At 41.2% G+C, this 25,073-nt stretch overlaps 1 protein-coding gene across 1 annotated transcript in view; it reads right to left on the reverse strand.

Moving 5' to 3' along the window:
• LOC133514668 (glutamate receptor ionotropic, NMDA 2B-like) overlaps positions 1-25,073 on the reverse strand; it is a 126,168-nt gene that overhangs the window by 57,543 nt on the left and 43,552 nt on the right. The window lies entirely within an intron of this gene.

Raw genomic sequence — 25,073 nt, forward strand, 5'->3', positions numbered from 1 at the left:
GGGCCAAGCACACATTTAACCTTCCAACAGTTTCCAGCATCTGGAAAGAAGCGAGGCACGGAACCAAATGATCCCGTGAGGGCAGGGAAGAAGCGAGGGGCGAGAAAGTGAAAAGGGAAATGGAGTGTGAGTGTCTTGTGTGTACGTTTGCTCGCAACGCGATAAAGGCTGGTTCTCAGTCACTGTCAGTGGAGAGACCACCCTCCCTATCTCCCTCCCTCCTCCACCTCTTAAATTCCATCCCGTCGAAAGCAAGGATGAGCTCCTCCATATCTTTGCACTTCCCCTTCCGTGCACTTCACTACACTTCAAATTACGAACATTTTGCTGCTCCGGTGATGAGTGTAAGTGCAGAAAAGGCTTCGTATCTTCCACAAAACCAGGACCACAGAAGTACCAGCTTTGTGACAGATAAAACAAACATTTTCAGGGGGATTTATACTGGAAATAAATTAAGAGGGCAAAACTTAAGAAGGCTTAAGTGCTCCGTCTTGCATGGAGACCAGCCGACATCCACCATTCCTCATGACGAGGACTCCTTCCGTTTAGCGGGATGAAATTAAAATTCAAATCTCTTTTATTGGCGTGACAGTGACAGGGCTGTCTGCACAACAGCACGTTACAAGATGCACAAAGACAATAAGACGGTCTGTATTTTCTCGTCTGCTCCCACCTCACAGGCTCAGCTTGACGAAGTCGCACACGCCGTCTTCCCAGCACGCCGGCTCCCCTTCTATGACAGTCTCAATGACTGTCATGGCGTTAGAGTCGAGAGTCACTCCCTCATTATGTCACAACACCTCTGAGCTTGGGTTTACCTATGGCTGTTATTTATTTATTTTTATAATAAATAATAGCATGATATGTCTCCTTTAATGAAGCCTGCATGGTCATCTTATGCACATCTCCACAACAGGACATCGGAACAGACACTTTGATATGAAGCGTTTTCCACTCTCCCCACACAGTGTGTGCCGTCACCTAAATTAACCCGAGTGTTACATGATGATGACAACACCGTAAAGCGGCCCAGCTCAGCACCATGATAAGCCAACCTCGGCGCCGAAGATGAGCCACCTTAGCCGAAGCCGTGACCGGCGGTCGCGGCGCTGAAGCCGGTGAAAGGTACCGCGTTGTGCCTCGTGGACGAGGATGCCTTCGGCCAGGCTGGCTCATACATACTGCCACGGCGGTGACAGACTCCCAGAGAGTATGTATGAGCCAGCATGGCCGAAGGCGTGCTCGTCCGCGAGGCACGATGCGGCAGCCTTCGCGGGCGAACCCGACGCGGAATCGACACATTTAGCACCCCTGTCATACGTACGCGGATCATTTATTATGAGAGACGGATTATGTGGTCTGCCCCAAATTCAAGCAATGTCCAGCAATGCAACGAGCCGGCATTTTGGCTAACACGAAGGAACAACAAGGTACCTTCCCAGAGGTAAAACTAATAGAAACGAATGAGTCCACTTGAGGGTGGTCCTGCCATGTACGTCACTTCCTGCTTCTTCTCAAAAACAAATCCCTCGAGAGGATTTTCATGGGGAGAGTTACAAAATCATGTTTGTGGTGAAAAAAAACGCATGGGTCCATGTCGGCTGCCATTTTTTCATTAATAACATACTAAAAATCATGCATTTCATGACAGTGGCACTTTAAACACCTTATATGATGCTGAATTAATTTAATTCTTGAAGATATAAATCTGCTTTCGTGCGATCCTGCACCAAATAAGCTGCAGAGATCAATGACTGTATTAATTGTGTAAATAATGTCGTAGTTTCTATTATGTTACCAGCACTTCTTCCTCTCGTCAAACTTCCTGTGGTCTGTGTGCTCTATTTTCTAGACTTCCACAGATGGACGTCCCCGCTCACCTCGCGCTCTTTGTGCGTGCTGCCGTGACAGGCTTCCTCTGCGGCTGCCAAAGCTTTTTAAACGCAACCATATCAAAATGGTACACAACGGCCCACCGGAGTCATCAGTCGACTGTCAACCTTCAGCCGAGCAGTAATGACTAGCGTGCGCACACATTTTTGGATTTGCTCTCAGTCATTCAAATCATTTGTTTTACTGCCCAAGTTCTTTTTACACTTAAACAATAGAAGTCAAATGCCAATGTGCTTTCTTAAAATAATAATAATTGGTTTTAGGTCAAGAGGTTCTCTCTCATCCAGGTCATAATCATCCACAAAGGTTGAATGGAGACAACTGCACACTTACCTGCTAAATTTGTTTTTTGTTTTCTTTCTCATTGAAATATGGCAAGTAACTATGCTGTAAGGAGAAATAGATGCATGTCTTCCCTTGTTCTTTTCACAATGCACTCACTCATATGCACGAACGCACTTAACTCTCCGTACTGCCACGGTTGCGTGACTACAGCGACCCAACAGCGTCGATGTTGCGATCGATGAACAGCTCTCACACCGGTGCACAGTGTTTACGAAGATGAGGTGAAAAGGAGACGCGTGCGCTATAAAAGCACAAGTGAAAAAGAGGGTTCAAGATGTGCCGTGTTAAAAGCAAGCAGACGTCACCTGTAGCACATCCCAACAGAGCGCCCCCTGGAAGGTGAACGCGGCGGCTCAAAAGTCACAGAACTGCACTGACCCAACTAAGAAAGAGGTTGAAAATTGGAGTCAGAGGAACTGTGGGAGTCATTAATTTAAATAATGAATGGATGTCAAGGTTGGTGAGAATTAAAGGGCTACAGTAATGTTTAACTTGAAACAATCAACGCTCCCCCCTTTGTGCTCGCAAGCCACAATGCAAAGATACTGTCCAGTGATCCATCCATGTTCTCCATCGTTATCCTGTTCAGGGTCACAAGGAGGTTGGAGTCTACCACTGCTGACGTTGAGCGCGAAGCACAGTGTACCTCAGACTCATTGACATTCAATCAAGGGGCATAAAAACAACAACCATACACTCACATTCATACCCATGAAGAGATAAGAGGTTTACATGGATGTTTTGGGAATATGGTCGAAAAATGGAGGACTCTGCGAGGCACAACTTCCATATTCCCCACAGAAAGGACTGAGGTTGAAATACTTGAAAGAACACTTTCTTGTGCTCATGACATCTGTAACGTTGCTCACACTCCAAGGACTCTTCGCTCCCCCCTCCCCCAACCACATTGTAAGGTTTTATGGATGAATGATGAGTGTGACCAATCTTCATTGCCATGATAAATGCCGCAGATCCATCCATCCTTCTTGGTTTCTTCTTTTTATCGTGACAAGTCACAACATCCAATTGCATTGGTTCTATACTATCTTTCACTCAAGTTTCACCTCTGAAAATTCAAGCTGAAAACATTTTTTTTAAGTCATTCCTCAAGGTGTGGACTTTTTGACTGACCTCTTTATTCCCAGGTTCCAAAAGAAGAACTGTGCTTTAATTGGTAGAATTATCTTTCAGCATGACAATGCACCATCTCAAAAGAAATCCAACTGGGAGCTCTCCAAAAATTCACACACTTCATAAATGTAAGTATTGTGAAGCTGCTATCAAATAAGGGCTCCTGTGTCAAAATGTAACATTATAGTAAAATATTTTGATTGAAGTAGCTCTTGATTTGAGTAAATCTAATCTGTTTATGCTGTAAGATAAATACGTAAATGTCTATTTTCAGTTCTTTAAAACTCTTGTTGTACATAATAATTTGGAACAGTGCAACATTTAAAAAAAATTAATTATTAACACCTATGTTTAAAAACGTTAAAATTCTATTCTGACAGTTGATGACATGACCATTATGACAACTGTCATTTCTATCAACTATTTAGAATAATCTGAGAAAAACATATGTTTAAGAATTTGAACATAGTGTACTGTATATTAAACCTTTACCTGAGGAAAAATATAATTTACACCCATTGTTTTCTAATACTGATTAATTCACACCTTGGTTAGAAAACACGACAGCTTGTTTACTGACCTATTAAACCCTTGGATGCATTTAATTTTGTATTAACAGTACTGATGTGAGTGTAATACATATATATATATATATATATATAATATATATATATATATATATATATATATATATATATATATACACACACACACACACACACACACATACACACAAACACATTGTATATAATATATCTCTAAAAATACTTGACAGCCTGGTCTGGTATCTTTTATCTTCAGCTGTGACTGCACGTGCATGCACGCATTAATGAATATTTTACAGCTGCTACAACACACACACAGGCACACACATATTTGCAGGTATGAAATGACACACACAAACACACAAAGCAACAACTGCCACACTCCTGTAATGCCAGCTTTTGGCATGAAAACAGCACATTTCATATGCACTCTCCTCCTCCTCCGCTTCTCGTACACAGTGTCAACCAACAGAAGCCAAATCCTGCATCCTAAGCGGCCACACGTACACACACACACATATATGCACACACATTCCTAATGTAAATGTCATTTACCCCCGTTGTTTCTTGGACATATTGATGGACAGCTTCATGTTAAAAATGTATCACCTATGTATGTGGTTGAGTGTATTCACGCTCATACCTTTTTAGGTGTGCGTTCTCTCCCTTTTATCTTGTCATCATTGGTTTGCTTTTACTCCCACAAGATGATAGCGCCTATCCCTCACATCCCCGGTATTTCTGCATCCAAAGCCTCTGAATTCTTGATTAATATGAATTAATTTTGAAAAGATGCTAAAAATAATTCAAAAGGGATAAAGAAAAAAAAGCCAGCAGGTCGTGGCTTTAACTCCCACTTCAAAATGTAACAACTTGAAAACAAAAATCGCATTATTCATGTGATGGCAAAAAAAAAAAACCTTACGGTGATAATTGTTTCTCAATTTAGGCATAAACCGACTAATGTTAGCACACAACCGAAATAGAGGAAGGACACATATAAAGTGTAAACACATGTAAAGTGTAAACCCTTGCAGCACTTCCAGCAGCATGATTTAGATACGGGCAGGCAGGCAGGCAGGCAGGCAGGCAGGCAGACTAGCAGGTAATGGAGCTACAATGCAGCATTGTAAGCCCCATGCACTGAATTATAGCGGGTTTGCGTAATGAGTAACTTTGCCTTGGAGAGCGTTTTTAGGATACGCGCTCTGGCAACAGCCACAATCAAGAGGCTTGCGGAACACGACTATTTACTTCAGCAGATCGGGTCCCATCAAAGTATGGCTTTACACCATTTTAACCCCAGTCGTAAGGTTGTGAGAATCGCTGGAAGGGTGTGTGGGAATATTCATTTTCATTTTATTCCAAGGAAGGGTGTCATCCTAAAGAAAAAAAAAAAGTAATAATACATTATATATTTATTATAGTTAATGTTTTTTTTCTTTTTCAATAAAACTCATTTTAATGCACTGGCTAAAAAGTAGTACTGTACTTACTGTATGTTTGTAAGTCTTGTGACAATCAAAGTCATAATTTTAATGACTCGATGTCATGTTTTCCACTTACATGTTAATAACTCACCGTGTCTCCCCCCTGAGACACCTTCAGGTACATTCAGCTATTATCATTGCTGTCATTCTCAGGACACAAATATTCATAAACAATCGTACTAACAGTTCATATGATTGTGTTGATAAACCACAGTGGCAACACAACATTTTGGGAGAAACTCAAACGACAGTGTAACTCAACAGGTATTGTTACACTGTAACATCATCCATTCATTTTCTTCGCTACTTATCCTTAAGAGGGTCGCGGGGAGTGTTGGAGCCTATCCCAGCTATCAACAGGCAGGAGGCGGGGTACACCCTGAACTGGTTGCCAGCCAATCGCAGGGCACATAGAGATAAACAGTTGGACCCACAATCACACCCAGGGGCAATTTAGAGTGTCCAATTAATGTGGCACGTTTTTGGGATGTGGGAGGAAATCAGAGTGCCCGAAGGAAACCCACTCAGGCACGGGGAGACAAACTGCACACAGGCGGGTCCGGGATTGAACCCGGGTCCTCAGAACTGTGAGGCCAACGCTTTACCAGCTGACACACCGTGCCGCCACACTGTAACCTGATGACCAAAAAAAAAAAAATCATAGTTCAATCATTTTCTTGTTAAATGAAGTCTGTTTTTTCATACAATTCCAATTTATTATCTTCAAGTTAGACTAAACTCAATTCAAACTATTCGCTACGGCACTTGTCCACACGAGGGTACCCACAGCAAAAAACATGTGAAGACGATTCAAACCCTAGATCTCTCAACTGTGAGCCATACGCATTAACCACTGACCTCAGTATGCTACATGATGAATACTATTTTCAGTTTTTTAATTCAAACCCCACACAAGCAGGGCTTCAAAACACTATCTTGCAGACTGAAGGAATATGCTAGTTACGCTCAATTTCTCATATGGCCTTTCGCATACAAGTCAGGTTATTAGTGCTACAAAGTAGCCCTCATTTCAGCACATCAGGTCACAAAAATGCAATGATTCATACAAATGAATGATCAGAACCAAATTGAAGGAAGAAATAAGATAGCATGTTAACAGCATCTGACATCAAGCAGCATTTAGCAAATGCACAGCAGGCATCTCATTTGATTTGTCCCCTTAGTTCTTCTTCTCATTGGGTGTTTAATGGCAGGAGGGTTCTGGGTAACAGCCCAGTGTCTACAAAAGGAACAAAACACTCTTGCAGATTAAGGAGCGAACAGCAGTTGTCCGTGTTTTAAGGCAAAAGAACATGATGACGTTGTAATACATAGTATATTAAGTGGCCGGGACACGATATTGATATTATGTAACATATAACTAAAATGAGATATTTCACAAAATGGGGCCAGGATTTGAACCCCGGTCCTCAGAACTGCGAGGCAGACGCTCTAATCAGTCGCCCACAGTGGCGCCAGACTGAGCTTTTCAGCCTTTTAAAATATATTCCTCCATTTTCAATATTGCACGCTCTCATTAGGGTCACGAGGAAGTTGGAGCCTGCTTTAGCTGACTTTGGGCCGGAGGCAGGTTCTACCCCGGACGGGGTGGCGGTTAATCCCAGGGGGCGTTTAAAAAAAGAATATTTACACTCACATTCACACTTGTGGGAAATTATGAATTGCAACCAACCTAAAACTCATGGTGTGGGGGGAGGAAACCAGACCACCCGCAAAAATGTCAGTTTCGAACGTGGTCCCTTTGCACGTGAACCGCATTCAATACGACCACCGTGCTGCCCAATATGCACACAAATATTATCGTTGTTTTATTTGGAATAAGCACAAAGGCATAGCCAATGCCTGTGCTGTAAATGAATAGAGAAGGCTGACATGTTTATTAGGGAAAAAAATGAAACCATTAAGTCACATTACATCTGAGGTGAATTATGATCATTTGCCACTTTTAAAGAGGAACTGGACCTGTGCTCTTTAATTTGTGACTTTTCAACGCAAACATGAGATAACACGTAGAGCTACAAAGAGCCGGTCACATCTGTGGCCCAATGCAGGTGCAGTGGTCCAAAAACCAAAACGCTATTTACAGCTTTTAATGACCTCAACCAGATGGGACATGATGGATGCCCACTAACGATACACGTTTTCAGTGGAAATGGAACCAACATGACGCTTCTGAAATTTAACTACGTGGTCAAGCAGATCATCGAGTAATCAATGGTATTCTCGAGCAACCAACCACAAAACACTGCAAAACAGACCTGATGTGAAACCTCTTGACAAACTCTTCTCAACCATAAATGATGGCCCGCTCGGGATTCTCATTAGACGAAAGGGGCAAGCGCTCCATCATTGGCATTTCATTTCCAAGTCCTTCCTCTTAAGACTAATGTGCTCCACGCGCATCATGAAGCACGACTTCATATTTGCTTTGCAAGTGCCACCAGTTACCCTCAACAGAGGACTGCCAAAAAGGATGGTTATGGCTCTGCTATTCTTGTTCCCAACTTTGGACGATGGCGCTCGATAAAGTTTTTTTGCTGTATTGTCTTGAACCTTGAAGTGTTTCGCCTGGTGGACCGCTCCACCGGAACTTTATCCAAGCCCATCTCTCCATTTTCTCTGAACTTAAGACCAACTCTCTCGCTCTCGTCTCCTTCCTGATTGGATTAGTGCTATCCCCCAATTGGATTTGTCTCAGCATTTGGAATGAATATTTAAAGTCGAATTTCTAAACGCATTATGGTTGAAATGGATTATTATGCACAGTGCCCAGCTGGAATTCATAAAAGTAGAGTTTAGCGTGTTGATCTTTTCAAATTGGCTTGTCTTTTGCTTTTGCTCAAACGTTTAATGCTGATTCTCCAGCTTTTCCCCTTTGTCTCTTGCCATCTCTCACTCTGTCCTACTTTTGAACCCAGTTATTCTATCTCTGTCCTCCCTCCAGACCCTCACTCCCCTTCTCTGTCTCCCTGCCAACCCGCCCCCTTCATACCCTTGCTCCCCTTCTCACTCTTAACCCCCTCGTCCTGCTTGTCCACCCCCTCCGCCCCCACCACCCCTCCCTCAATAAGTCTCTGCAATGTTAATTCAAATTGGCTGGTTGGGAAGACAGTAGAGTTCCAATCATGCCGGAAGCACTTAGAAGAACATAATCTCTCTCTCTCTCTCTCTCTCTCTCTCTCTCTCTCTCTCTCTCTCTCATCTTTGCTTCCTCTCGCCCTCTTTCTCATTCTCTCAATTTTCTCACCCTGTTTTATATTCCATCAATGTGAGCAGGACTGTCTCAAACTCCCTCTGCTTTTAATTCTCAAGATCATCACTATATTCTAATCAAGCCTGGAAATCTCCGGCCTCGGTTTTGATGACAGTTTCAGGGTGTCGATGCGGCCGTAATCATGCGCACAATCTGCTTTGTAAAAAAAAGTGAAAACGTTTTCCAAGCCCTCTCGATTTTGTATCATTTTCATGTGGCCTATGGGTACTAACACTAGAAGCTGTTTGTGGAAAATTTCATTTGTCTTTTGTTTTTTTCCAAATCCGTCGCCAATTCTCAAAAGATTTGTACTTAAGTGTGTTGAGCACCAAGTTAAGGCCCAGTGGCCACATCTGACCCACCACATCATATAATGTGCCCCCTTGTGCACCAAAAATCTCCATGGTTATTGCTAAAATCTATCCCCAAATTCCAACTCATCAGGCAGTATTTAATAACACTGAGACATTGCAAGCAGGTTTTTCATTTCCAAACCCCTTAGTACAGTAACGTAAACAAAAGTTGAAAAAACTCGTATCCTCGGCTTTTATTTTTCAAAAGTAGTTACCCATCAGTTAGTTGTGTTTATCTAACACTATGATGAGCCAATGAAAAATTTGGTATATTGTTTGACAGTCATAATGGCCATCTGAAAGGAAACTGTCCCAACAATATGACCCATGACAAAAAAATGAGTGTTTTTGAGTGCTTTGCTGTAGGTAATATATCCTAACAGAAGGATACCAGCAGTGGTACAATACCGAAAAGTACTTTAGTTACCCATTACAAATTTTGAGCTACACTGAAATGTTTCATGTGGAAACACAGCTACGAAGGCCCACTAAAACAGCATTTCCCACAATGAGTTCATTTCATTTTTAGATAACTGAATGATCTGATAAAATTTTGTGCTCCATCAGGGCAATTCTTATTGTTCTTAAGGCTCCTAAGCATGAAAGCATAAGCCCGAGTTGTATTGTTTTGGACTAATAATATTTTTGGGCAGAATGAAAATAGTACAGTTTCACCTTCCCTTTAACAACTTCCAGTTTCCAGCACTCATGGTGGCACATTCTGATCAAATCGGTTGCAGTGCTGTAACAGTTCTGGTGCCAAATTGTGCTCTGTGCTTGAAGTGTTTTGCCTGGCCGTGCTGGTTCAAATAAGAACTGACAAAGTGCCAGTTGGTTTCCACACGGGCCTGAGAGCTACACTATGATATCATTATTTGTCAACAAATATTAAACAAAAGAAATAGAGAGAGCAACCTTAATTGTCCGTGGAGATTTCCTTATGTGTTTAGCTTGCTGGGTTGGTTATGCCGAGCACACCAGAAATTATAAGAGCAGAAACCATGTGGAGTTCCACATTCAAAAAATTAATTAAGATTGTTTGTACAGTGGACGGCACAGTGGAACAACTGGAAAGCGTTGGCCTCACAGTTCTAAGGACCCGGCGGGTTCAATCCAAGCCCTCCCTGTGTGGAGTTTGCATGTACTCCCCGTGCCTGCGTGGGTTTTCTCCCGGCACTGCGGTTTCCTCCCACATCCCAGAAATGTGCAACATTAATTGGACACTCTAAATTGCCCCTAGGTGTGATTGTGAGTGTGGCTGTCGTCTGTATCCACGTGCCCTGCGATTGGCTGGCAACCAGTTCAGGGTGTACCCCGCCCGCCTCCTCCCCGTTGAGAGCTGGGATAGGCTCCAGCACTCCCCGTGACCCTCATGACGATAAGCAGCAAAGAAAATGGATGAATGGATGTACAGCACATTTAAGCCACTCCATGAAGCAGGAAGTAGGACGCCAAGGACCACACAGAGACAATTGAAAAAAAACAAGTTTTTGTTTTGTTCTTTTTGTTAATATTCGGCCTTGGTGGAGGTCAATTCTCTCCTGAGTGACAGTTTTTTTTCTGGTGGCTTTTCACAGTTGGCTGTCTCGGTGGGTATATTCGGAATAAATATTATTTTGCCCAAATGTTCTCCTATCTCAGTAGGACTATTTAAGGTCTAAAAGCATATGAACAACAGGCCAATTTGTTGAGGAATTCATCTTCTTTGCATGTAGCCTGACTTTTGCTAGCTGTTGTTGAGCTTGAGATATCACCGTGACCATCTAAAGTTCCAGTTATTTCTCCTTTAGTTCAGCCTCCTTTCCTCCCTCACAGAACTTTTGACTGCTGCGCTCTCTCTTTCATGTACACGCACTCCTCTCCTTAACATCAGCTTCAAGTCTGTCATGTTTAACTGCGGACAGGTGGAGAGGAAGAGACGAACGAGAGTGGAATGGTGAAAGAGTACAGAGCTGCTTGAGAAGGAGAGTGACAGAAAGCGAGAGCGAGGGTGAACATAGATAAGAGAGGGAGTGAAATGCTTCTAATTCACAGGGACAAGCTGTGTTTCTGTGGCAACGTGGTTTCAATCGTAATAGCCCTGCTGAGGATGCCATTAGTCGGGAACAAAAAGAGGATGCTACTCGCCCTTTATATGAAGCACACACACAGACGGAAAACTGAAAAATTCAGCATTCACCTGCATTTACAAGTATGCATTCCCAATGCAACACTCGACCAAAAGCGCACAGGGGTGAAGAATAAACACATAAAGTGTTCTATTCCCACAACTTCAATGCACAACACATCCTGCTGCGCATACAGTAACAAATTCGGCATCAGTTTACAGTATCACGACATTGAGGGGCATTAAAGATTTGCAGAAAGAACATCAGTGTTCTGCTGCTGCATGGAGTTAAACATGAAAAGAAAAGTACCACAGATATTGTACGTTGTGTCACTTGTGCTGTTTCAGAATATTAAAACGCTACTTCAAAGATTGCCTGTGCAGTTAGTTATTTAAGAAAACTGTTTTGAAATTCGAACAAATCAGAGATGGACCCGCATCCCAGTAGAGAATGTGTTTGACTTTGGAGGTTCCAATATCATTAATAGAGGGGTATGATGTTTTAAATCTGAGGTCTCCAAAGAGAAGGCCCGCAGGCCTAAACCAACCTGTTTGGGTTACAACCTGGCCCACAGGATGAATTTGAAGGTAAAATCATACATAACACATTGTGACAGTGGGGACTAAGGATAATTATGAGAATCATTATGATCATGCAGAAAACAGAGCATTAAAAATTCAATCCATCCATTAACTGAGTCGTTTATCCTCATAAGGGTCGCAGGAGTGATAGAGCCAATCCCAGCTGTCAATAGGCAGGAGGTGGGGTACACCCTGAACACGTTACCAGCCAATCGCAGGGCACATCGAGACAAACACACCTAAAGGCAATTTAGAGTCCATTAATGTTACATTTTTTTCGGATGTGGGAGGAAACCGGACATCCTGGAGAAAACCCACGCAGGCACGGGGAGAACACGCAAACCCTACACATGCTGGGTTAGGATTTGAAGCCCGGTCTTAGAACTGTGAGGCTGACGCTCTAACCAGTCGCATCATCATGCCGCCTAAAAACTCCTTGTTCTTCATACATGGATGCAATTTTAAAGTGCAATACTATATTTTTTCGTTTGAAATACCTGCGACATCCAGTTTTCTGTCTTAAAATTCAATCCCTGTGATCAATTATTTTCCACACATGTAAATGACTAACTGAAGCAAAAAATTCTCAGTGGAACAACTGCTTAGAGCGTCAGCCTCGCCGTTCCGAGACATTTATAATGACACCCCTATTGTAAATGAAGCATCATTCGTTATGAATCGCGGGAAAATCAAGAACATAATATGAGTTGCAAAAGTATGCACGCATACTCTCTCGAAGGCTGGATACTAGACAGCATGTTGGTATTACTGTAGGCAGCAGGCATGTTGCTCGCTCCCTGCTTTCCTCCGGGGCATCAGTGACAATAACCTAGTTTCCAATGTAGAGCCCAATATTCAAACAGACTTTGTTCATAACCTTGCGCAAACACAGACGCATGTTTCAAAATAAGCGATTAGTTTGGCTCTTGGTTTGATTTTTAACCAAACATACACTCACTCAAAGAGTCCACTGCAAAATGATGCTGCTAAGGTAAATTAAAGTAAAATTAAATTAAAATGAAATGTATCAGGGATGAATAAAAAAATGCTAAGATCCATCCATCCATCTCTCCATCAATTTCTATACCACTTCTCCTGTTCAAGTTGAAATGAGCTTCTCCTGCCGCACTTCAAGAAAAAGCCAGAATCCACACGATCTGTGTCAAAGTTAGGCGAGTGAACCTCTAGACCTGGGGTGTCAAACTCATTTTTGTCACCGGACACATTGTGGTTATGGTTTCACTCCGAGGACCGTTATGACTGTGACACCATAAAAGTCTTTAATTGCCTAATCATATTTAGACACAAAATGTATCAAGTATTATGGATTCAGATTAAGAGAAATGGGTTTTTCAACTATTGTTCATGCTTGGTAACATAAGAATGATCGTAATATTTCAACGTTACCATTTATGATAAATGACAACTTGAAATTTGGATACAGATCTACACAATTATCATTTAAGATGACACACATGATTGGCTTCACAGGCCACATAAAATCACGTGGTGGGCCACATCTGGCCCCCAGGCCTTGAGTTTGACACTTGTGGTCTAGACCATCAGCGACCTCGTTGCCTGTATGTTCATCATAAAATGCAGTATACAGCATATGATGCTCTGCTATTATGCCGAATGGCCAATCATGCCTCTCAATAGTGTTAGAAACCAGGTTAAATGTTCCTAAACGTTTGCACAGTATTCCCTTGCTATAACGTAGTTCAACTAGTGAAGACTTATTGCATTGCAGGTTATTTTTCACATTCATATCATGCATGATTTTTCACATCACTGTGTGTCAGGAAGGCTATCAGCTGCTCCACCTGTTGTGTGTGTGTGGGGGGGGGGGTTCAGTTTAAGAGAGGATAATAATAGAAAGGAAGTTGGTCATGATAAAATACTTGTGGAGGTATAGAATCTAAGAGAGGTGACAATGGAGTTTTTGACAAGCTTGTTCAACAGAATTGTAGCAAGTGAAGAGGTGGCTGAGGAATGTAGGAAAAGTGTGCTGGTGGCCATTTTTATGGACACGGGTGACGTACAGAGCTGTGTGAACTATAGCGGAATAAAGTTAGATTAGAGAAAGTGCTACTGAAGAGACAAGAGGAAGAAGAGCTGCTGGAGGTGGCAGAAAAGAAGATGTTTCGGTTCGCCCTCGCAGTGAACAGGTTGGATAGGATTAGAAATGATCTGATCAGAGGGACAGCCGAGGTAAGGTGTCGTGGAGACAAAGTTAGAGAGAGTAGACGTCGCTCAAAGAGCTCGAAGAAGACCAAAGAGAGGGTTGATTGACATAGTGAGGAAAGACATGAGGGCAGTTGCTGTTCGAGAGGTTGATGCAGGAGAAAGACGTACATGGAAAAGGACGACACGCTGCAGCGACCCCAAACACACAACAAAGTAGTAGTACTCTGCAGATTTTACCTATTGTGGGAGGGATCTGGTATTTAAACCCCAGGAAAAATGAGGGATTACAGTTTTAGCAAAACTTATCATTATTTGAATACTTTACGGTCACACACACAAGTTTAATTTGTTGCGACTGTGGAGCAGTACAGAAAGCAAGGTCCATGGTTCTTTGAGGAGTTTGGATGAACTTGACCTATCTTGACCTCAACCCAATCAAACATGTGACAACTAGTTAAGATATTCTGATTCCCGACACAAGTTCAACTCTGACCTTGCAAATGATTTTTGGGACTGACAAAAATTCCTACAGACAAACTCGAAAAAAAAATGAGGATGAGGTCAAGCCGTTATATCATAGGAACAACTACATTTTTTTGCTGTACTCTTGTCCATATTTTGTATGCTGTATGGCCAGATTACATAACCTTGTTTATTACAAGAGGTGGGTAATTCTACACTTACTTAATTATGTTTTTGGATATATTGTATTACTCCATTACTTTTACGTCACTGGTGGTGGAGTGGTAAATTCACCTGACTTTTGTAAAGGTGGTGTGGGTTCAGTTCCCAGTCTCTGAAAGTGGCAATGCGAGTGAAAATATTGGTCCCCTGAGCACTAATAATCTCACTGAATACTTTTAATTATTTGGAAGACAGCTTTTTACATTTGACTGATTCATGTTATTCTCCAGTGGCAGTAATTTTGAGTACAATATCTGGCTACTTTTCCTTCGCTAATACAGACTTGTTTACAATGATTACAGATCACTGTTATTAGCAGACAAAGGAAAACAAAGTTATTGAATTAATTAAAGATCAAATGTCTCCTGTTTACGATCTTTGGATCAATTTTTATTGAACCACTTCCTGTCTTAATTGGCCCGTTTTGTTTCAGTTTGTGAGCAGCGCTCTCCGGGATAAAGTCAAATCTAAATCCCTACAGCCATATTTTATGACTTTGTCCAACTTTGTCACAACCAGATCTTACATTAAATCCACTCTCGTTCTTAAACCAAAAAAATGGAGGATGTTTTATTTATAATAGAACCTCAAGGAGAGTATGTCTGAATGAAAGGCAAAGTCATTTTAATGTTTCTGAAGAAAAGATCTCGCTGCATAATCGAGTACGGTGCATCGCACAGTCCGTTGCCCACAGTACACCACTTGCGGAGGCCTCATTGCCCGCATGATCTGTGCGTGTCTGCAACCTGCTCAGATCATTTCTAATGTTTAATGTCCAACAATGACGCAAAGAGGTATTTAATAGCAAGGTACTATACACCTAATGAAATGACTTCTGTTCATTAGCATATGGAATTTTGTGAAGCTCGGCTCAGGCAGCCTTGTATTGACAAAAGCCTGAAAAGTCAAATTTTCCAAAAGCAAAACAGTGCCAGGACAAAAGAATGGAGATCCATTTAAAATCGCAACCATCTGTGCAGAAGCTGATGGGGGTTACTAAAAACCCACAACAGCAATGACAATAATTCATAGGAAAATGCCTGTAAGGTGTCAACTCGTTAAAGGTGACTTGCTCACAACATCAACAAAAAAGTTGCAAGCTTATGTATCAACATTCTCCGGAATCTTACAATAGTCTCTTCATTATGTCTAACTCATATATTGTGTGTACTGTATCCCTAAATAAATATTTACGTCGCCCACCGGCGCACTGCAGAGCTGTGGGTATGAAAACAGACAGAGGGAGCGTCAACTTCAGAGAAAGTGGTGTTTGTGGTCATTTAGGAGAACAAGCGAGAGGAGGGGCAACATTTAGATTCAACGCAGGAGCTCACCTCGCCTCAACCCACATGATGTGAGAAAAAAAAAGGGGAAGAGAAGCAGCTAAGATTTAAAAAAAAAAAGCAAGAGATGCAATGAGACAGAATGGGGTTGAGTAAAAAGGTCTTTTGTGTGTTACTTGTTTTTTCCCCCCTCTGAATACTTTTTGAGTGATGAATTGATAAACGCAATCTGGATTTACAAAAGGGAAAAGTAAAATATCCCTGGGACGGCAACAAACTAACAGTGCAACTGCAATTAGAGTTGAAAGTTGAAAATGGGGATATTTGGTATTGGTAAGATTGTGGCCTACAATGCACTGTTAATACTTTCTTTCTGCTTTGTGCTTAAATTCAGTACATTTTACCAGCGTTAAAAGTTAGGGGTTGAAATCAAAGGTGGATTTAATGCAAAAAAAATATACACCTCACAAGCCACATTTTTTGCTAAACGACTTCTCCCCCCCCCCACAAGGTGCCATATCACACTGACAGTAGGTCCTGTTGTGATCACGTAACCGCAGTGACCCAATCAAACCATTTGCTCACCGGAAAAGATTTTCAGGATTTGCAAGGGAAGAAGGGACATTTTCTTTAGGTTTAGTTTTTAACAATGAGTTGACGGACCTGTATCAGACTACGTTCCATTCTTCCGGAAAACGACTTAAATATGCACACCGATAAATTGATTATGATTCAGTTATTGGTTTGGAATCTAGCATGTCAGAAAATGAACAAAAATGTTAAGTGTTTTCCAAAGTATGAAAGGATGTGTCCAAATATCTACTCAGTCTGACGACCAGAGTTTACATTACTATAACACATTTTTTAATATTTACAATTGAAGGCCTGAAATTCTGAGGATTTGGACAAGTTCTATAGACAATTAGAGGATTATCAGATCATTATCAACTTGATGAATGAACGAATGAATAAATTGTTGATTAATTTTTGCACCTCTACTTGGGAATCCTGGTGAGAATAAGCAGTCCAGAAATGGATGGACTGGTCGGCATGTCTTGACCTTTGCTAAGAAATCCCTTCAGCACTAGAATTGAAGATCCCTTATTTTGTTCCAGGATCTTTTTTCCAGTGGCCCAAGCACACGTTTTGGGAATGTGTGAGGAACCCTGAGAAAAGAGACGTATATATGAGGAGAGCATGCAAACTCCACTCAGGAATGCTGGTGCCAAGTTTTGAATCCTGAAACTCTGAACTGCGAGACAGACATGCAAACTATTCAAAGTTGAGAGTTACTGTAGTTCCATCTAATCGAAACGAGTTCTAGTTTGTTGCTCTTTCAGGAGTGACTGAGTGCACAATAGGCTCAGCAGAGGAAACGACTGGGCTCGCCTTTGCTCAATAATGAAATATTGACATATAGTTTTTCATTTGTGAACAGTCTTCCTCTTATTTCATTCTTTTTTTTAATCATAAGAATGCATAGAGTGGATTGTTGATGTTGGATCATGGGCTTGTTTTCACACTTGCCATCTGTCTCAGGCTGAAAAGTATTTGTGCCAACAAGCACACAGGAAAAAGCGCGCCAACACCTGCACGGACCCGAGACCCGACTGGAACACTGGACATACTGTACAATTAAACGTGTCAGGAGACATACAGCATTGTGTTCAAGCTGTTGTGTGTGCATGTGCTGTTGTGTGTATCAGAGAACAGCCATTTTGGAAAAATACTGCCGAGCCATTGATTAGGCATTCTGCTGTCTTCATTGACTTTTTCACCACACTTCTGCCTGTTTCTACATTTTTAAATCCTCTCGTCTTTTATCCATCTGTCCTTTTTCCCCAAATCTGCATTATCGCTTTTCTTTATTAATTTTTATTTCACTCACCGTTGTCTTACAAACATACCTTTCAACCCCCTGCACATACAAATGCTGCACCAATTCAGTCTTTATAAAAACTAAAAAAAAAGGTTGTGTGCTTAATTAATACTTCTCTGGCAGTGCCAATCAAACTTAGTGTTATTATCTTTGTGAGGGCATTAACATTAATACAGCTCTCGTATTAGAATCTCATTAGTTGGTTAGCGAGTGTATACAGCACTCGGGACGGAATGGGATGAAACAAATGAACCATTGAGCACCATTTAGTGCACAGTGAGTGATAAATAGTTTTGCCCTAGGCCATAATCAGCAAAGTTAGTCAAAAAGAATTGAAAATGATGAGAGGAAAGGGGGAAATGCTGTTTTAAAAGATCATTCCTGAGTATGTGTGTACCATTCTGGCCATGACTACAGTACAATGTCCGACTGTTTTGACCATGCATGTCAAAAATGATCACAATTTAAGGTAGCAAAAAAAAAAAACACTTTTGCATTTTACAGTGCTGAGCTTTTTTTTTTAGTTGTGTTTTTAAAAACTGCTATTAAGGCAATGGAAATCATTATGGGATTACACTTTGTTGCCTAAATAAATGTAATTTGTGGTTATATCTTTATATTTAAAGTGTCTAAGTTTCAAACTTGCATTATATGATATTTATAGCGAAATAATTTTTTGAATTTAGAATTCTGACAGTTCAACCCTGTAACGTATTATTTTTTGTTATCATCCTGGCTTCTATCCATGCATGGTGGAATGCTTAAAAGTGACAATCCTCAAAATAAATGAAAAATTCAATTGAAAAAAATATGCCGTGTGTGTACAGTGTGTAACTTTCCCACATCTGGACATAGGCAGGAGGGAGATAAGGCTATTAAAGCTATTAAGGGTCTAAAGACTGGTCTTCGGTCCTCAAGGGGACAAATTCAGAAATTCCGATTGTAAACATTGGTGCTGTTTTATGGGTGGAGAGGGGCTGTGCTGAAGGTGCAGACGGGTGGGAAATGGAAGTGACTGATCTATCCCATCTCTTTTGGGACGACAGCAGGAGGAGGAGCAAAAAGAGAGACCTTTTCATGTGGCGAAAAAAGAAGGCTCTGTGTGCGCAGAGTGCAGTGTAAGTGCATGTCCACGGGGAGCACGGAGACATGAGTGCTGGGCTGGGATGGAGCGCTATACTGGGGGGAGCAGCGGGTGGGACCGGTTGTGGTTTGACTGGTCTGGTCCCGGGAGGATTCAGAGAAAAAAATGATCGAAACGAAGCCAAGCAGTTGTGAGAAGGACACCATGCCAAGGGGAAAAAAAGGATGATGGGTAACATTTACACAGCCTTTTTTGTATGTGAGAATACACTCCTGACAAAATGTATTCCACTCTATTGTCTTCCCCTGGCCTGTGAACGCAGTGAAGCAATACAATAGAGGGAGACTGAGAGTGTGCGGGGCTAGCTGGGCGCTGAAGAGTGAGTTAACACTCGCACATCTGCTGCAAACCACTCTGTCTGCCTCCTGTGAGCTGCCCCAACATGAACCAGACCTAACCAGGAAGCCAGAGAACTTTAACCGGGAGTGACAAATAAACACTTATAAAACGCGCACACGTAACCTCTTATTTTGGACAGGTGAACAAAGACGCAGACTTGCCAAACTCACATGGCACTCCACTGGGACCCACCTCTTAAAGACTCATGCAGGCATGTACATACATGCATTCATTCATTCATTCATTCATTCAGTCATTCATTTTCTGTACAACATATTACATGACAACTTGAATGAATTTAAAGCTTGAAGTCTATAAAACACAGTTTTCAATTACTAGATTTCTTTTCAAAGGCAGGTTGGTCACAAAAAATGCTTGCAATATCTTAATATTATACAAGAGAAAATTAGCAATTTTGAGTTGCTTTTATGCGCCATGTTTGGGGCCTGATCTGGCCCCCCAACCACTAGTTTGACACCAGTGCTCAGGCTAAGCCTCTCTAGTGTCACGAGGATGTTGAATCCTATCCCAGCTACCTTCAAGCGAGAGGCAGGGTATACACTGAACTGGTAGCCAGCCAATCGCAAGACATAAACGACCATTCGGACTCACATTCACACCTACAGGAGGCAATGTAGATTCTACCCATCCATATCGTGGTCGGGTCGAAAATAGATCTTTATTTGTGTGCGACAATTAAGTCAATTTCCCAAAAGGTTCATTCCTTTCATTCATCTGTGATCGCTGATGTTCTACAGCGCACTCAAGAATAGAAACACACGATGTTCTTATTCACCATGTTCCGTATTATAGAGCACACTATCAACCACAAACATCTTGGAACTTCACACAACTACTTGCAGAAAGCCAGGATTGAATTATTTTTACATTTTTAATGAAAGATTCGGTGAATGAGTGGCTACGTTGCACTATTTTCTCCATTTCATTGTTCCACAATATGGTCAATTGCTTGGTCGTTTAGGCTAATTATGTTATTGTTATTAAGCTATTGGGAAAAAAGTGTGATTTTGTGTGTGTAACGTAACCTCATTTTATTTTTTCAAGTGGATGGGAGACTTTCCAATATGAAGCGCAAAGAGACATAACAAAAGTCTCGCTTCGATTGAAAGCAATGGAGTTGATTGAAGAGGCCGTAGGAAAAAAAAAAAGTTATGGGGTGAGTTTCAAAATGGCCACGTTCTAAATGACCAGAGTAAATTGAGACCGAGGGGGTTATAAAATAGGCCACATATATTTAGGGCTCCAGCTTCATTTGGAACCCTCTTTCTTCGGGAAAGAGGAACACAGAGCGGCCTGTCACATTTTCTAAACCAGGACAATACGAGCCTTGCAGCTACAGGAAAATGTGTTACTTAAACAACTAATAGGTAAATCTCTTATCTTGAGATAAGGGTTTTAAAATCTTTTGAATGATACACTGACATAGAAGGGACCATATCGATCCTGAATTACTGACTTTAATTGACGTATAATAATGGTGAATGCGCATTTTGTTTTATAAGATAATGATGATCAAACAATCAATCGAGGATTCTTGTTGCCTTCTGCCATTTGGAAATATTGTAAAGAGAACTTTTATTTTCACAAAGCACCACTGACAACTACAAACACAATAGCAAACCTATTATTAAATGAATAGCTCTCTGACAGTATTGAACAAAGCTCAAATCACTGTGATGTTTGTAAAGGTGGAATACTTCATATGTACAAGCGGCTATTGCGTTGTACACAGCTTGTCAGTATATGCAAGCGATACACCAGGATAGACGGGGACAAAAGTGGAGCTCTGAAGAAAACTGCACTGAGGAAAGTACAAGACAAAGCAAGCAAACAAACTAAAAAAGGAACAGCTAAAAGAGACTCGGAGCAGAACAGGAACGGGGAGGCAGACGAGAAAAACTAAAAAAGCGCCAAAAGAACTCTTATCACTTACAAATGCTGCTAATTGTGTCTGTTTAAGCAACTGTGAGGTGCTGCCGAGCAGGAGACACATTATATTTAATGAGTTCGGTAAGTGATTACCACAACAATGGCTCCGATTGTCGGACATTAATTGGGGGGAATAAGCACACAGACGTCTATGTTCAAAAGGCCAAAAAATAAAATAAAAATAAAGGAACAGTGCCATTACATCAAAAGACGAAAATGAAAAGATTTGATTCAGGCAGCATCGTGGACGACTGGTTTGCGGATCTGCCTCACAGTTCTGAAGACCTCACCGGATATAAATCTGACCTCGCCTGTGTTGAGTTTGCATGCTGTCCCCGTGTCTGTGTGGGTTAACTCAGAGTTCTCCGGTTTCCTCCCACATCCCCAAAACACGCATGCTCGGTTCAGTGAAGACACTAAATTGCCTGTAGGTGTTAATGTGAATGCCATTGGTTGTTCGTCCATGTGCCCTGCGATTGGCTGGCGATCAGTTCAGGGTGGACTCCGCCTCTCATCCAGAGTCAGTCGAGACCAGCTCCAGCACGCCCGCGTCCGTTATGAGGAGAAAAGGTTGGGAAAAAATGGATGGATGTTTCTCTTCATTTCCCTTTCGGACTAGCTGTCCAAATGAGAAACCGTCACGCTCATCACGCATACACACAATCATCCTATCCCGTGCTTGCCAGATAGACCAGATAAACCACACAAAAAAAAGTCAAAACTATTTGGGTGAGAGTGAATTGATCCCATCGTACTGGATTGTTCGTCCGGAGGCCGTAGCACACAAGATCCATGTGTGTGCGCGTTCGAGTTGCCTCAAGAAAACAAAAGCGATTGTAATTTGTGTTGCATGTCCTTTCAAATCCAAAGACTACCCTCCACACTCGTTTTTCCGTACATTCATTGAATATGTGTGCGGATGTGTGGGTGCATGCCAGCCAGCTCTGATCTCCTGTCTGCTGGCACGTATTTGGATGCATGCATTTGTTATTCACATTTCATTCCAGTTTCCTCTAGGTCATCGGGATTGACTGCATGATCTCTTTTTTTTTTCTCTTAATTGCTGACTATCCTGCATTTAAAGCGTATGAAGCGGTGGATGTTATCTGTTATCCTCCAGCAGCAGCAGCCTCTTGTAGATTAACTGGCTGCTCACATAAATGAGGGGGCCCAAGGTGATCAGCGACAACCAACAGCTATTTGTACCGTCGCCATCTAGACAAGCGAAGCGTGAGCATTAGCCATACGCTTTCGATTTGCCGATTCCTGACGCCCATGCACAACACGGTATTAGCGGCAGAACTTGCATGCAAAGTGGTGTCGGAAACCACGATGGATTAAAGACTGCCAACTCCAGCCGCGCTGGCAAGGTAATAAGACACACAATTCGCAATAAACAGTTTTACAAGGACATGCAGGCCCTTAAACTGCTGGATTAGTTCCCAATCTGGGACTATTTTATGAGCACAGCTGTACTAGATACTACATGCATTCGCCACTATTTTATCTTACACTTTACAGAGGAAAAATAATCTTTTCCTCTTTGTAGTCTCAGCATAATTCCCTTCTTTATTCCTTCACTGGCTTTTTCTCATCAGTCATGTTGCCATACAGAAAATTGATTCTGTTACTGACCACCGCGGGTTGTAAAATTGTGCAAATCGTTCCAAATTAGAAGCCTTCTATTAGATTTAATTGGAAATCCTCGTCCATGTGCGTTTTTATATATATATTTTTTTTTATTTAATCCCGCAACTAAACTTCAACTGAAAGATTTCGTCCATTTGCAACAAGTCACTTAAATTGTAGATGGGCTTCGATTTGAAAACTTATTAAGAAAGTGGTAAAGTATCGATTTGGAAAAGTGGTAAAGCATCGATTTCGAAAGAGAAAGGAATTACACAGAAAGGAAATGAATTTACGCGTGCATCAAACACCTTACATGGGTTGAAACGATCATTTCTAATAATTAGTAGTTCAATTTGAGCCCTGGGCTGTGCTTTTCTTAGTGAATAAAAGGTGTTGTAATGACAGATAATTTCATCGTATAACAACATAGCTAATTATTGCGCAAATGTATTGTAATGTAAAAACATGGAGTAAGTTTAATGTTAAACATGTCCTTTATCATTTATCTTATTTTTCTGATTGAAGAATGACATTCGCAAGCAATGAAAAATGCATTTAAATTCAAGCGTGCAAACTGTATGTTTGAGGATATTCAATAAAAATAGACTCATCTAGAGCCTTGTAAAATCTGTTATAAAATATATAGCCTTTGCAATTTTGGCAACTATTTTTTCAACATGAAGCCGTTTTAATTGTTTGTCAAGAACTCACTGTTTCAAATTGTTACATTTTTTGAAAGCACCTGTATTTATTCCCTTTAACAATTGTGGGCTTTTTTTTTTTTTTTTTGCTTTTTCAGTAAAAGTAAAAGTAAGGCAAGTAAGTCACGACACCGTCAGTGTCTTGTACACTGCCTCAAAACAACAGCAACTTCTCTCCATCGTTGACTGAAATTATTCAAAAAATTCAGTTTGTTCAAAACGCCTAATGAGAGGACTTTGTTTTCCGTCTCATAACGGCTACAAGTCTCTAACTTTATCATAATTACTGGGCACCTTGGAGATGAATATGAGAGTCAAAACTGTTAGATCCATGTTCAATATATTTTCTGGAGCTGTCTTGTACTGGACAATATTTTTCTCTATTCTCCACATATTGAAAATCCAAGTGCTTGATTATATTCTTTCAGTGTCATGCCATGTCATCTTCTCCTTTGCATGTGGAATAAATATACAGATTTGTCTTGCCAATTCTAATATCCATATTTGTCCCGCAAACGTGTGTGTGTGTGTGTGTGTGTGTGTGCATGTCCGCACACGTTTGCACATCAAAGTGTGATTGATTGAAGCTGTACAGTATTTCCCGATTGCAAATATTATTTTCCGAAGCTTCAACTTGTTCTCTTACAACAGTTTTGCAGTATTAAAGGGAATAAATGGATGTTCACTGCACAATTGCCAATCTGTACGTGAGGTCATAAATGACCATTTAGCATCATTGTATCAGTACTTTATATTTGTGGTCTAATAAACTCATCATTTAATGTGCTTATTTTACATTGTATTAAGGTCCTTTTATTCAGAGATGTCACGAGTAACAAATTATTGGGACTTGGCCTCCTCCTAACTGGTTTTATTGTGCAATCAATGCTTTTCATGTAAAACAAAAGTTGTCTCTGTCATTTCTTTAGAATTGAAATTTGCATTCTGTACACCTGTGATGAAATGCCATGGTTTTGTGAGATAGAATAATTCGACCAACAACAGTCATTTCTAAGTTTTTTTTTACATTAACGTGACCCAGAATCTGTACAACTCAATTAAGAGGCAAAAAAAAAAAAAAAGATTAAGTGGTTGGACAAGTGTCCACAACCTCTAATAACGGGATATTGCATTTGTTTATTTTCATATCCCCTTTCAAAAAGATTTGAGGTATTTCTTTGCAATTGAGTTGTACAAGTTGTAGGTCACGTTAGGGGTTGAAAAAGCTTTTTTTTTTTTTTTTTTACATCATAAAATCTGACATTAGAACAAGGCGAGATTTTTCCTTCCCGCTGTCCATCCTTCCACTTATTTATACCGTGTCTCCATACCCAACTTGAAACCACAAGACCACGTTCAGAATTTTTCACACCCCACTCCATCCTCACTACCTGCAATTCTCCATCCCACCTATGTTTTCTTCACTCCCTTCTGCCGATCCTCCGCGCCCGAGAATTGTCTTAGCCCATTAGTTGGACACAAATCCGTTTGGAGACCAAGCCTTAATGCAGCCCTGTCTTAACTCTCTCGCGTCTTGGTAAAAGCTCTCCGGTGAGT

The sequence above is a fragment of the Syngnathoides biaculeatus genome, chromosome 16 (genome assembly GCF_019802595.1).
Source record: "Syngnathoides biaculeatus isolate LvHL_M chromosome 16, ASM1980259v1, whole genome shotgun sequence".
NCBI classification, from domain to species: domain Eukaryota; kingdom Metazoa; phylum Chordata; class Actinopteri; order Syngnathiformes; family Syngnathidae; genus Syngnathoides; species Syngnathoides biaculeatus.